Raw genomic sequence first — 15,793 nt, forward strand, 5'->3', positions numbered from 1 at the left:
AATTATGATAATTACTCATTCAAGAAAAAATACAATTATGAATAGAATCAGGAAAATCATTTGTATTTGGATATAAAATTGAATTTGGTTTATATAATTGTAATTTAAACAAACACAAAATCTATGGTTTTGGAAAATAATTTTCCTTTTGTATTTATTTGAGGTTTTTTTTTATATAATTAGAATAATTTATAGGGTGGGGATGAGTTGAGCTCACCCCTAACTTGAGTTACCAAGGAAAAGTATCTACGATGATATATTTGTAGGAAAACCTATGGGTACTTGCATTCAAGGCTATCATGTCATCATGGTGAGTCGTTAAGGTTGAGCTCCTTGTGATGAGCTACAAAGGTTTGGTGAGATGTGCTACCTTGTGGGCTAAGGGAGTTAGGGAATTGAAAAAAAAGATTACTTTTATTTTTTATTTTAATTTGTAATTATATATTGTGAAATGGTAATCAATGTTAGGCTCTTACTTCACAACCATACATTACAAATAGGATCCTAAATGTGACCCGTTTGAGGAATTAAATTAAATTAGTACAACCCAAGTAGTAGCAGGGGTGCTAGAATAAGATCTAAGATCTTTTAGGAGTGTTGAATCTAGGATCCTCTAATTTTAAATTAGTTTTTTGTTTTTATGGAAACAAATGTGATGTGAATGCAAGGAAAGTAAAGCTAACATCATGTAATGATAAACAACAAGAAATCAAATATAGTGTATCAAAGTAAGTGTCATGAAAGAAGGAGAAAGAATATGTAGCTACCTTAAGGGCTAGAAGAGGAAACAAGCTTAGATATATAAAAACCCTGTTAGACATACTGAAATTGGAAAGAAATTAGGATATGAAAACCTAAGAACAAAACCTTTTTGCTATGACAACATAAGAGTTGCATGAATAGGTCAAACTTGAGGTGACCTATACTAGTATAGGTTGAACTTGAGGCAATCTATAACCTAGAGGGGAAAATTTGGAGGTCTTCAGCCTATAACTGTAACTGTGCTTCTTGATTAATAATTTTGAATCTAAAAATTTGTGAGTCTACACCCACACATAAGAAAATAGTAATTTTTTGGGGAAAAGAGGCTTCCCTTAGTCAAACCTTTTTTTAGGAAATAACCTTTAAGTGAAATAAGTAAACCATGTAAAGAAAGACAAAATATAGGTATTAATTTTCTTTTCAAACCCTTGTGGTTGAATATATATCACTTATAACCACAAAGATGTATACTTGCTTGAATATATGTTTAAGGTATAGATTTATAATTTACGATATCTTTATTTATGTAAAAGATCATTGATTGAATGGAAAAAATAATAACACATGTAGATATCCTCTGTAATGCCTACCCCTAGTTTGATTTTCATGTTGTATTGTCAAACTCTTTTAGGCTAGTTTTATGATTAGTGGTACTTTGTTACCAAATTGGAATGGATGTTATTTCATATTCAATTCATATATATTTGATGAGATACTTCATACCTAGGTTTTTTTTTTTGACATTCCAGTCATTGATTTTATTAGTGACATACACTTATTCAGATTGTAAGCTTATACCAAGTAGTTACTTTAGAATTGAAGTTCAATAGTGTAAACTAAGAATTTCAGTGTATGCCAAGTTTACCAGTACAAACTAAGTTGTACAATGTTTGTCGAGTTCGCAGTTCATGTAATGCAAGTCTAGTGTTAGTTGAGCTACTCTGTGTTAACCAAGTGACTCAATTTCTACTGAGCTCATAGAGAATCTAGTGTTGACTGAGCTATATTGTTAGAACCAAGTGATTTAGTCTATATGATGAGTTTTATAGTATTTGTTGAGTCACTAGTGCAAACCCAGTTCTAGACTACTTTGAAGTGATCAGTATGGATCAAGCTTCTACATCTACCAAGTGCATGATAATGTCGAGCTATGATAGTGGATGCTGAGTATCATAACCTCACCAAGCCAGTCTTCAAAGCCCAATTTTCTACACTTTGGCTGACTTTGTAATATTTGTGTAAACTTGTATTGTTGTCGACTTTGTAATTATGTAATTGGATCGGTATATATGCAATGTATTGTATCATATCCAATGTAATGAAATGGAACAAATATACTAAGAAGGGAAGAGAAAATTACAAAGTTTGCAACAATATAAGAAGCAACAAAGATTTATTAGTCGTAGAAGTGATTTGTACACTTAGAGAAATCTCATTTAGCAAACCAAGTTGTAGATTAGAGATCAGCCACTACTTCATCCTAAAAAGTGGATCAATTAAATCCTTTAACAAGGTAGAATTAATAGTCTTGTATAAATCTCTTTACCAAGTGCATACTTTATTTTATGTTTCTAAATCCTTTCACAAGGTGGACCTAGTAGTCCTTATTTCTCCTAATAGGACAAATCATCAGAAGTGATAATTGTAAGCCTTAATAGGCCAACTTTATACTACAGTACTAAAGCTACTGGGTATCATCCCCACCCCAATTTTACTTTCTATTGGAAAGATGTTTGGGTCACCAAATCTTGTGTTAAAGTTTTATGCATGCTTTCATATTTTTAGTTTCTCATGCATGCAGTTAGATTAGAATTCATATGAAGGATTAATTGCTAATAAAGTTAAAAGATTTATTGTTTACTAATTCACCCCTCCCCTCTTAGTAACTTAGCCTCTAATAATATTTCCAACAATTTGTATTAGAGCTTAGTGGTTCCAGAGAAAAGTTTAATAGCTTGAGCAAAGATGAAAGGCCATGGAGATATTCAGACTTGACAAGGCTATTGACAATGAGAAGCTAGATTTGGAAATCGTTGTTGCTCAACTCAAGAAAGAAAAGGAGCAACTCTCTCAATCCGTAAAAAGAAGAAAAGATCTTGTAATTCAAATGAATGATCATCTCTACATTGAAGAATGAATTGAAGACCCTCATTCAAGAAACCTAGATGAAGCCAATGAAACAATCAAGGAACTCCTAGAAAAGAATGGTTCACTACAAGAAGTAAGAAAACTAAGAAGAGGACAAGAAATTCAGTCAGTAAGATTGTGTGAAGTTATGGAAGAGAAAAACAAGATAAGAGAAGAGATAGAAGGAAAAAACAATGAAATTCCATGCCTATCCCTTCAGCAAATAGACTTCATTGATTAGCTCACTAATGCAAATGAAGAAATCATGAACCTAAGATCAGAGAATGAAATATTGTAGAATGACCTAAACTCTAAAAGGAAAATCAATGAAAGAATGATGAAATCCCAAGCAGACATGAATCAATTCAATGAGAAAAATCTCTATAGACAAAAGGGAAAAGCAGGAATTGGATATACAAAAGAAGGAGAATCATCCAAGAAAGGAGCTCAAAATAATAAACCTACTTGCAATCACTGTGGTAAGATATGACATACTTCAAACAGATTTTGGAGCAATGGGAAAGAAAAATTCAATGGAAAATACTAAAATTATAATCAACATGGTCATAGAGCTAATGAATGCAAAGAGAAACCAAAATTTAGAGGTAAATGTCACAAATGTAAGAAGCATGGACATAAATAATCAGAATAAAAAACAAAGATATTAAATCTAGTAGAACAAATTGTGAAAGCTATATTTGGTTGGGACTGCAACACCTTGTGTAGATGTCATTACTATGGAGAATTTGGACATATTGGAATGAATTTTGTAAAGCATCATATGAGGAAAAGAGATACTACTAAAAGATATTTCATTTGTACCGAACTTGATCATCTTGTCAAGAACTACATGAATACTGGTAGAATTGAAGATGAAAAGAAGGCAACGACTGATAACATATGAAAATAGATGAGATAGCAATGGGTTCCAAAGTCTACCGAGAATGCAAGTCGAAGCAATGATGAATAAGTCACTCAAGAATTGGTTGACTCCACTCTTTCCACTTGATTTCTCAAAGGAGAACTGGAACTAGGCTACTAAAGAAGAAATCCAAATCAGTTCCAACTAAAAGGACAAAAGATCTATATCTGTATTCAAGATATGAAGAGATCACCAAGAAAAAGGGTACTAGTTACTACCAAGTTACTTTCCTTACCAAGTGAGGTTGGGTCAAAAACTCTATTGAGTGAAATCAAGAGTAACTAAAATTTTATGTGGTTATCGAATGATGAAGGACTCTACTAAGTAATCAATGCAAGTGAAGTGGATGAAAGTCTGTCAATTTGATCTACCAAACATACCAGCCATTTATGGAAAATTTTCATAAAAGGAATGAAATCGAAGTCATTTCTACCATGAAATTTCAAGAGAAAATTGCATAGAGAAATCTTCAAAAGAATCCAAGCAATTTGAGTGAATTGTTACCAAAAGATTTTGAAGTCTCTCAAACCCTACCAAGTGAAGATGGCATCCAACAATAGCAAGGTAAAGTGAGGTTTAGACATGCTAGTTCATGGTGTAGAATGGAAGGTACCAGATTTCAAGCTCACTCTTACAGTCATTGAAACCCTAGATTCAAGTGGAGCACAGTTGCAAACCCCTCCAAAGGTATTGTTGATTAATGAAATTCATTCTCATTTTAAATCTTTAAGTCAAGATATTGGCACACTTGAAATGGCTGAATGTTTAAAACAGTTATGTGTAAATGACATCTTGAAACCTAAGCATCAACATTTGGAAGCTATAGGATTGACCCATATTCCTCACATGCCCCATGATTTCCAAGTAAAATGGATTAGGTATATCCTTAGTCAGGTGAAAAATGGACAATTATGGTTGGAGCAACCTATTTTGATAAAAAAGAAGATGATTCATAAAATCACTAGTCTCCCAATGTTGGCTAAAGCTAAAATGACCAAAACCCTAGTAGAATGGGATGGTAGAGGCATGAAGATAAGTAGTGTCACTAGCATGAAATTTAAGTTTGGCATCCATATCATTGCACACAAAATCTACAATTTGAGTAGATTGAATAGTGTGTTGTGTGAACCAATTGACCTAACATACAAGGTAGTCAAGATTAATCTTTTTCTTGACCTTGCCAAGCTATTGTTGATTCAATTCAACAAGAACATGGAAAGCATCAGAACATCAAAGAAAAGTCCATGTAAGTTTGGCTCACTTTTGGGATGTTTATTCTTTTATGTTTATAAATTCTTCCCTTCAAAAGGTTTAGTTGTATGGAGAAAAGATCTGCTAGTACTCTACTAGATTAATGAGTACATTATTGAGATGGGAGAAAATTATAATAGTATCATGGATAACTATTTTGATGCATTTAAAGAGAAAATGAATAATAGATTCAATATTCTAATGAAATTAGTTGAAAATTACAAGGATGATGTGTGTTTCATGGTAGATAGTGATAAGGTATACATTCAGGCAGTTAGGGATAGAATTGCATGGGTGAAACCTCTTGAATATGAGGTTAATATTGATGAAACCAAGGATGTAATTGAGGCACTTGTAAATGAACCAGTTGATCCCAAGGATACATATTTTGGTACATATGATGAAGCCAAGGCCAGGATAGAACTAGAAATTGAGCCCCCTTAAGCAATAAATAAAGGAAAGAAAATAATTGCCAAGTTGAAAACTAGTTCTACTCTTTTGCTGACCGAGGGAAAAGGTGAGGATGAAGAAGCAGAGGATGAGGAAGAATTAGAGGAAGAGGAAACACTAAAAAAGAAGGGCAAGATAATCATTACCAAGCCTAACAAGTCATCCACTATTGTGTTCACCAGGAGATCCTTAACGAAGAAAGTTGATAAGGAAGGCATAGATATAATATTTAGAAAACCTCCACCTACCTTCCAAGATAGATTAAAAGAACTAAAGGATGGGGCCAGTATAAAAAATTTGAAAGCATTAAAGTATGAAATTAGGACTAAGGAAGAACAAAAGAAAATTAAAGATCTAGTATTCGATAAAATGGGTAAGTGGAAATACTCACTTGACTAGCTTACCTCTCATATTCCTAATATCTTGATGGATAAGATTAAGCCAAGATGGGAATTGACCATGAAAATTATTAAAGACATCTATGATCAAACCTTGAGGTAGATTATACCAAGCTTATTGGACAAGGAGGTTAAGGAATCCCTAAAGGAAAATGAAGAGAAATTAACTCTAAAATTTAACACTTGTTTGGTTCTGATGAAAAATATTGAGCATGTTGTAAGGAATGCAAGAAATATGTGGAAGAATGTATATCATCTTCATAAATTGAGTGATTTTGTTGTTGATGTGAAAGATGATGATGATGATGATGGTAAAGAAGAGAAAGATGAAGAAGGGAATGATGAAGAAACAACACATTTTGATAGCATTGATGATGAAGAGGAATAGGAACAAGAGGCTATCAAGGAAGGAACACAAGATGATGAGGAAAATAATCTAGTTAAGATTGTTGGAGTAGTTATCACTTCACTTCCTCACTCACCAAGAAAAATTGTAACAACATCAAGCATGGAGATAGCCTCAATAGGATTGATTGTGACTACTAATGATAATACTAACATTCAATCAATCTTTTCACCAATTCAACTTAGCACATCATTGACTGAAGTGACCTCCACTTCATCTACTGAGCCACTGACTCTTCCCTCTTCTACAGTTGATATAGATCTTGATCAAATGCAAACCTTTGGTGAACTACTTCAAAAGAAAGCCAAGCAGTAAAGTTTAAGAGAGGAAACAAATAAAGAGTTCAAGATTATTCAATATGCCTAGAAATTTCTCATAGAAGCTATAGGCATAGAAGTTGACACTTCTCAACCAATTTTGTATCAATTGGAAGAGGTAGTCTAGAAATACAATGAAGATTTGGATGGACATGATAAGTTGATGAAGAGAGATAAGAAAAAGTTTGAGAATAAGGTCTTGGAACTTATTGCTCAATAGATTGTCATTCACCAAGTAGAGTTATCTACTATTTTAGGCTCTTTAGAAACCTCTTGCATTAATATATCATTACTTTTAGGTAAACTATGTGATACATCAATCTTCACTAAGGAAATAAGAGACAAATTGTCAAAGATTGATGAAGGTATTAAGGCAAGTGCACAACAACTATAGCTTTACCTAAGTTTTAGCTCTACTCACTTCAAAAAGATCAAATTTCTAATAGATAAGTAGGCAAAATTACTCAGAGAAGAGGCAAGAATTAGATCTACATTGATAGATATCTAGAACATGATTCTCCCTAACATGGATGTAGTATAGAAGCACATTGCACATTCCAAAACCTTCATCCATGATAATAATTTCTCTATTGCAAACCATATGATTGAACTTTCAGCAGAAGTGCAAGTGGCATTGCACACAAGCAAGGTCTTGCAAGAGAATTGGGACAAAACTTTGGATATCATACTCAAGGTACATTTAGACTTTTTGTCTCATTTGGCATTACTATGTAAATACATATAGCATAATTCTTTGGAATTAATGTCAAAAAGGGGGAGAAGATATTGGAAAAGATATTGGAGAAGTTATAAGGAGATAAAAAGGAGAAAAGACATAAGATATAAAAAGAAAGGGGGAGAAAATTGTAAAGAAGTGTAAAAGAAACATTGTATGTATAGTATACTGTATAGCATTACCATGTACAGAAATGTATCCTTTATAAAACCAATTTTGAAAAATCTCAAAAACAATATACTCTACCAAGTTGGAGACAAAAGGTGATGGATAATTTAGTTTTGACTGATAAGTTTTTTTTTCACTAATGCCAAAGGGGGAGATTGTTGACATTCTAGTCATGTTTGTTATTAGTGACATACACTTACTCAGATTGTAAGCTTATACTAAGTAGTTACTTCAGAATTGAAGTTCAACAGTGTAAACCAAGCATTTTAGTGTATGTCAAGTTTACGAGTGCAAACCAAGTTGTACAATGTTTTTCAAGTTTGTAGTTCATGTGATGTGAGTCCAGTGTTGACAGAACTACTCTATGTTAACTGAGTGACTCAGTTTCCACTGAACTCATAGAGAATCCAGTGTTGACCAAGCTTCTATGTCTACCAAGTGCATGATGATGCCAAGTTGTGATAGTGGATGCCAAGTATTAGAACCTCACCGAGTCAATCTTCAGAGCTTGAGTTTCTACACTTTGGCTGACTTTGTAATATTTGTGTAAACTTGTATTGTGGTCAAATTTTTAATTATGTAATTGGATTGGTATATATGCAATGTATTGTATCATATCCAATGTAATGAAATGGAACAAATATACTAAGCAACGAAGAGAAAATTACAAAGGCTACAATAGTATAAGGAGCAACAAAGATTTATCAGTCACAAAAGGTGATTTGTACACTTAGAGAAATCTCATTTAGCAAACCAAGTTTTAGATGAAAGATCAGCCATTGCTTCATCCTAATAGGTGGATCGATGAAATCCTTTATCAAGGTAGACTTAATAGTCTTGTATAAATCTCTTTACCAAGTGCATACTTTATTGTATGTTTGTAAATCCTTTTACAAGGTGGACCTAGTAGTCATTATTGCTCCTAATAGGGTAGATCATCAAAAGTGATCATTGTAAGTCTTAATAGGACAACTTTATACTACAGTACTAAAGCTTGTGGGTATCATCCCCACACTAGTTTTACTTTCTATTTGGAAGGTTTCTAGTTCACCAAATCTTGTGTTAAAGTGTTCTGTATGCTTTCATATTTTTAATTTCTATGCATGTAGTTAGATCAGAATTCATATAAAGGATTAATTTCTAATCAAGTTAAACATTTTATTGGTTACTAATTTATGCCTCCCCTCTCAGTAACTTAGCCTATTATAATATTTCCAATAATTTTATGTGTGCATGATTACTCTTTCGGTGATGATACACATATTTTCATTTTGTAATTTTAGTTATTTCATGATGATAGTTAGATGAATGTTTTTTATGCAATTTCTATGGTTACTTACCCTGTACTTGTATGTGTATGGTGTACTTGTATGTTTTACTTTATGTTTTATGTTTTTGATATGGTTGAGGGAGGAAGTGGAAGTCATGTGCTAGTCAGGATCTACACAATACACCACTCCCCACCATTGCCTATTTAGTTTAGATTATATGATTATGTACATGCTTAGATTTTATGAAAATTACAAGTAGCAGCCATTGACTTCCGTGAATTGCCAGGATGAGCATGCCCTATTATAGTATCTCAATGATAAAAGAGGGGAGATAATTTCTTGAGTCCAAATCCTAACCTTAAGATAATTTTCCTAGGAAGTAGGACAAGTATCAAATTTTTAACCTTTTGAATTCGTCATGAGACATGAATTCATGAATTTTACCCATGAGTTTAATTTTGTACTCTATTCTTTATAATGGGTTTTCATTTTTAGTTTTGTGGGTCTTTTGTAAGTTTCAGCTATAATTAAATCAAATAAAGAGAATATCAAATGATTTAATTTAATAAAAAATTTATAAAGAAAAATCAATATTTAATTATATTTAATTAATTAAATAAAAGATTTAATTAAAGTTCTAATTTTGGTGTAATTATATTTAATAATATATTTAAAAGTTTCACTTTTTATAATAAACTTTAAATATGATTATTAGTTGAATTAATAAATATATTATTAAAAATGTCTTGTGATTTAATGTGTGTGTGTGTGTGTGTGTGTGTGTGTGTGTGTGTGTGTGTGTGTGTGTGAGAGAGAGAGAGAGAGAGAGAGAGAGAGAGTAAATTTAATAAAATTTATTTTAATTAAAATGCAAAAAGGTTGCAAATGAAATTAAAATATAATAAAATATTTAAGAAAAAGGTTTCGTGATTGCAAAACCAAAACCCTAAGAGGGAGAAAGCTCTTTATTAAGGAATTAGAGCTCATTTTTCCACACAGGTTTGGAAGAACCAATTTCCAAGAAAGAGGTTTTTTGAAAGAAGGGGAAATTTTCTTGTGAACTCTGAGCATCTGATCATTTAGCATTAGATCCAGATAGGATCTCATGAGTTTTGTGCAGTAGTTTCCTCTTTGAAATCTTTCTGTCTTCTCTGTGTTTGAATATATTTGTCTTCAAAACTTAATTTGGGTTGAAACCCTTGTGTTGAAATTAATTGTTCTTGAAAATGTCTCTGAACAAATTTAATATTTGAAACCCTTGTTTGAGAATCTTGTATTCGTAATTAGATTGTTTGGAAAATATTGAATTTGGAATAGGTTTTGGAAAGGAAGACTCGAATCTAATTAATCAAGTTTGATAGTTTTACAATTATTTCCCTACTAGATCTATTATTAAATAATTTTTTTAAAAATATATTAATATATTAATACCACAACAATAATATATTCTATGGTAATAATTGTTAATAAAAAATTTTGTCCTCCAGATAGAAATGCAAACAATGACTCAATATGCTTCAAAAGAAGAACAAAACGTACTAACAATTGGATAGATTATCATTTCATTGATAACCTTCCTCTAAATTGACAAGTACAACTTCCTCATAAAGGATATACAATGAATGCAAATAACAATATGTATATTTAACCTAAAGACACGAAAGGGGTTTTCTAACATTCATCCATCAATATGGAATAAATGTGATTATCAGATTAACACCTAAAGAATGAGAGAAAAACTAAATGATAGCCTCAAGAGCATTCATCAAGCCTTTCATAATAACAGAAGAAGGAATTAAATAATCTATTCAGTAGATGATGAGTTTATGAACCAACTGATTCATAATCACACAAGTATCTGATATAATAATGTAGAACTATATTCAAAATAGGAAGAAAAGATTGCATAATCAATTTCAACCAAGAAATATATACATAGACCTCAAGATCTAACATAAATATACTCCTCTTTATTATAAAAACATAACAAAATAACCACAAGATTACTTGTCTCTATCATTAAAATCAAATTGCAAAAAGATAAATTTGTTCCCTCTGTCTCCCTCTGTTATAATCAAATTGAAAGTTTCTCCACCCCCCTTGTAGCAGCTATAGAACTTCTTGATTAGGAAGAAGAAAAACCCCCAAATTCCATTCCTTTGTTATCTATTTAATCTCTTCTCTTTTCCATAACTTTTCAGTTACCTTGGTAACTGATTCTTGATAAGGTCTCTTCTTTAGACTTTTCACTTGTTCTTGATGACTTAACTTCCTAGAGATGTTTTTTTAAAACTTTCTAAACATATTAACTATGAGCTAACAATCATAATGTGGCATTTGGTTGAAAAAGCCACCTAGAGCCATCCTGTTATAGTTGGTTATAATTGAGGTACATGTACCTTATCTCATTCTTATCCCTAAATTATGTACAAAAGGCCATTTGACATATGTATTAATTTATTTAGCCACTTTGACTTTTCCTTTACTATCTTCTATATCTATCAAATGATCAAACCCGATATATTACAATGGAGATATACTTCTTCCTAACTTGATAATTTGCATATAGGTTTTATATGCATTTATGGCATTGCAATGTGTTGGCTTGTGACTTCCATCTATTCTAGTTGACCATCTTCTTTCATTGACTATCACAGTATCTTTAGACATTTGGACAAACAATTTGTAGCTAGTCTCATTATTCTTCATTTTAGAGGCACAAAGAATATCAACTCTTGATGACATTTGATTAGTCGATGACCAACATGCTTCGCTACTTCAGTCCATGCACCATTGAGAGATTTTATTCTTAATAAACTTGTAAGAAAATTTTGTAGTAACTGATAATAGAAGAGCTTTCATCTTGGAATGGTGACCATGGTCTCTATTTTGGCATGGTCTCCAGAATTATATATCAATAGCACATTATATTTGTGCACTTAGTAACCTTTGCCAAGAATTGTGGAGGGATCTTGTATTGCCAAAACTTACACTTGATATTCCCCTTGTGTGGGCCCCCATGTCTATTGATAATCCCTTCATCATGAACATCTCCTAAAATAATTTTTGCTATACTATCAACAAGGAGAGAATCATGGAAAACTAATGCACCGACTATGACCTCTTGACCATTTCTTGGAGGTAAGATGAACCCTACCAATAGAATTGCAAAAACCAAGGAGAATCCAGCCAAAGGCCCTATAGCTACAAATTGGAGCAAATCTTTTCAATTGGACAATGCATTTTTTTATCCTTGTAATAGCGCCAAATGAGCCTATCTGCCAATTGGGAACAAAATAAGGCACACCAAGATCTATACCAACTTTTCTCACCACAACAATATGACCAACTTCATGTGCTCCCAATATAGCAATTATTGTCAATGCATCAAGAAGACCTTACTCCAATAGTTCAAAATTTCTAAAAGATGACAACAAGTTCAATTGGAGAGTAGGTGAATTTCGTAGTAGAATAGTGAACACAATCATCAATCCAAATGTAGATGCTGCAAACCATTCTAGTACAACAATTGGCTCTACCTGTAGTGATTCCTTAAGGACAACAATTGCAATGGGCTTATCATCTTTTGAATTCACCAGAAGATAAAGTTTGTATTGTTCCTCAAACCTTTCCCACAATCTCTTAGTTAATTTTGTATAGCTACTACTTGCTTCACCATGAAGATTCCCCTTAAACAAGACTCTACCCCCATATGGTTCTTGATATAACAAAAAATATGTGTAAAAGCTAAACACTTGATCCCTGAGAGTTTCCAATGTCAACTTTGGAATCTTTACAGGTTCACTAGGTGACTTAACTACAGGGAGGGGAAATCCACTTATGACTTTTGAAACCTCAATATCATCTTGTTGCATTTTAGTATTCACAACAATATTCTTATCAGAGTCCACAGAAGGGGATGCCTTTTCAATGCTATTGTCCAGATCCCTGCCTTCAATGCCTAACTTGAAATCCTTCATTGTCGCTTCATGTTTAATATGAACTAGACATAACTGGCTTAGTGCTTTTCTTCTTTGTTGATGCTCAATGGGTATATGCCCATGCAATGAAAAGGGAATACTTATGAACTATTTCTTCACCCATAGATTCATTATGGGACTTGCAATGTCCTCATTACATGCCCAATTTGAAAACTTTGAGCCTTTTTCAAGTTGATTGAGATATTGTATTTGATGTTCCTTGTTGCTTTTTGAGACCTAAGACATGAGTAGATTTTGTATTTTGAACTAGTGATCTGCAACTATAAGCCTTGGGAAATTGCATGTCAAGGCTTGAAACCATTTCAAAATCAAACTTTGAACCTTTAATGGTGTGGTCCTACTAAATCTAGATTTTGAAACTAAAATTCTAAAGTTGCTTCGAATAGTGAACATTCATTTTTACTTTTGAACTGGTGAAACTAACTTTGTAGACTTGAACATGAACTTGAAGTTGAAGTTGAATTTTGAAAATTTTGGTTCAAACACTACCTTTTTCACAAATTAATCTTTTAAAAGGACAATTTCAACAATAAAAATGGACAAGAAAATGAGATGATTTCCTCGTAGGACAAATTTATAAAGCTTAAATAGTGGGTGCTAAAAACATGGTAATAGCTGGCTCTGACTGGGGATGTGGACCGTGAGGGGCACAAGGAACCCAAAAATCTCTGGTAAAACATCAATGCCTTATTCATTGGGGAAATAGAGTCATAAGGTAGAGGGAAAAAATAAGCAACTAGTAGAGAGGAGAAAAGTAGGGGGAAGACCCAAAAACAACTACACTACCAACTTCGAAGAAGCAAACTAACCCTAGGCACAACAAAAATTTTTGTACAAAGAATAGGGAAAGTAACCCATACTCAAAAGAATGTACCTAGCTACTCATGGAAAACCATTAACTAGTTGAGAGAAGTATGTGCCAGTGCAAAACAATGGTTGGTGTGCAAGTGTGTCCATTCCTAGTAATTGGAGAGCAACCATTGAAAAGAAAAAGTCCATAGTCATAAGCTTTCCAAACAATAGGTTAAAACAAAGAAGCCAACCAACATTATAGCTCATCAACTATGGCAAATCAATGTCTTCTTGCAAAGGTTGTTTCTTATCAGCACTCTTGATGTCTTCCATGAGATTCATGGAAAATAAAATGGAATCTTTATTTTAAATGATTTTCTTGAGATTGCTAGAGTGATTATCCACATAGCTCTTTATTAAATCTATATCTTCCTCTTTCAAAGATATAGGTTCCAAGAATCTATCTACGGAATCTATGTCAAAACAAAAAGATTCCAGCACAGGACCAAAACCCATCAATCCATCCTCATAATCAAATCTAAATACTTCTAACTCAGATTGTGTACATGGAAATGGTTTGGCGATAAAAGAATTTCTCTTGACTTTCATCTCAGTTTTCTTACTCCTTTGAAAGACTTGGGCTATGGAGACTCTTCATTAGTTTCCATGTGACCAAACTGGAAGCATTCATAATCAATTTCATGCTATTGAAGCACCTTGATGAATTTTGCATTATGTGATCAACCATACGTTTAGAAAACTATTTGAACTCTGTTAGCCCTTTAGGCAGTGACTGTTTCTAAAGATATTGTGTGCAACTAGATAAGAAAGACACACATTCCTCTTGTTTGCCAAATTGAAAAGAAATTTTTGTTTCTTTCTCATCAATCCTTTCTTGTGTACGCTAATCTTTTATATCTTCCTAAAAAACATCACTTGATGAAATATCATTAGTAGTTACAAATATAAAAGAATCAAGTTCTAAATGTGAAACATCTTCTGACAAGTTTTCATTCGGTATTCCACTCTCCAACCCTTATTCACTTGGAGGTATATCAAGGCCAAACATTGAGTTAGTTGATTGTGAGATGTATTTGTCATCAAAATCAACATGTAGATGATAGACTTCAACTATACTATGGGGAATACTTTTAATCATAGGAGGAATTATAAAATCTTTTTCATCGAAGACTATTAGATTTAGACCAAATGAAATAGTGGGTGTTGATTTTATAGTTTTGGGAATATGACCTATTTTTTTAGGCTTCACCTTTAGATACTGATGCTACTCATAGAGATAAATTTCTACCTGGGGAACTTCTTCACACTTAATTTTGCTCAAGATCATGTCATCATCTAATCCAATAGCCTCCCTTTGTGCATCTTGCAATGTCTGTAATTTTAGATGAAGAAGCAACAAATTAATTTCTATTTGCATGGCAGCAATGAAAACACACAACTAATTCTTTTTAGTTGGCTGGCCAGTTAGAGGTATCTTACCAACAATTGTATTGAATCTATCAATGAAATCTCTCATGACTTACCCTATTTCCAACTTGATTTGAAAGAAATTAAATAAAAATTTAGCTACATCAAGTGCGGGCATAAAATTTTGAAGAAATTTCACCTCAAGATCATTCCAACAGGTAATGCAACTATTCGGAAAATTCTAGAACCAAGCTACAACATCTTCCATAAGACTTTGAGAAAATAGTCTAAGGAAAGCATTTTCTTCCTATATGCCAAGAAGACTACATACAATAAAAAATTCTTTGATGTAGTCATTTGGGTCTTAAGTCTTATCTCTGGAAAACTTGGGAAGGTATTCCCATGATCTTTTATGTAGGGTTGAATTATACTAGACCAAAGCAAATCAACCAATCTGAGTACCCCATGGTTGAGTGGAAACCACAACCATAATACACACTAGAACTCTAAAATCAAACATTCAACAGGTTTGAAATATAGAGTTACCAAACTCCATCCTTGAGGAGGTACCTGTTGGCCATTTTTGGCCCCCATTCAGTCCATCATTGATAATTGAGATGAGAGATCTTCAATGGGTTGGATTCTTTTGATGTGGGTTAACATGCTTCTTAGTCGAGTTAACATCTCATGTTAACTCAAGTTCTTCATGTGCCGAGTTGGATCATTTTTTCTTCATGTATTGAGTTATGAGTTAACATCTCATG

At 32.7% G+C, this 15,793-nt stretch overlaps 1 pseudogene; it reads right to left on the reverse strand.

Moving 5' to 3' along the window:
- Positions 1–11,722: 11,722 nt before the first annotated feature.
- Positions 11,723–12,788, reverse strand: LOC149535740 (putative zinc metalloprotease EGY2, chloroplastic pseudogene; annotated as a pseudogene).
- Positions 12,789–15,793: the final 3,005 nt, after the last annotated feature.

The sequence above is a fragment of the Cupressus sempervirens genome, chromosome 10 (assembly GCF_028749045.1).
Source record: "Cupressus sempervirens isolate cs-2001-9-10 chromosome 10, ASM2874904v1, whole genome shotgun sequence".
NCBI classification, from domain to species: Eukaryota; Viridiplantae; Streptophyta; class Pinopsida; order Cupressales; family Cupressaceae; genus Cupressus; species Cupressus sempervirens.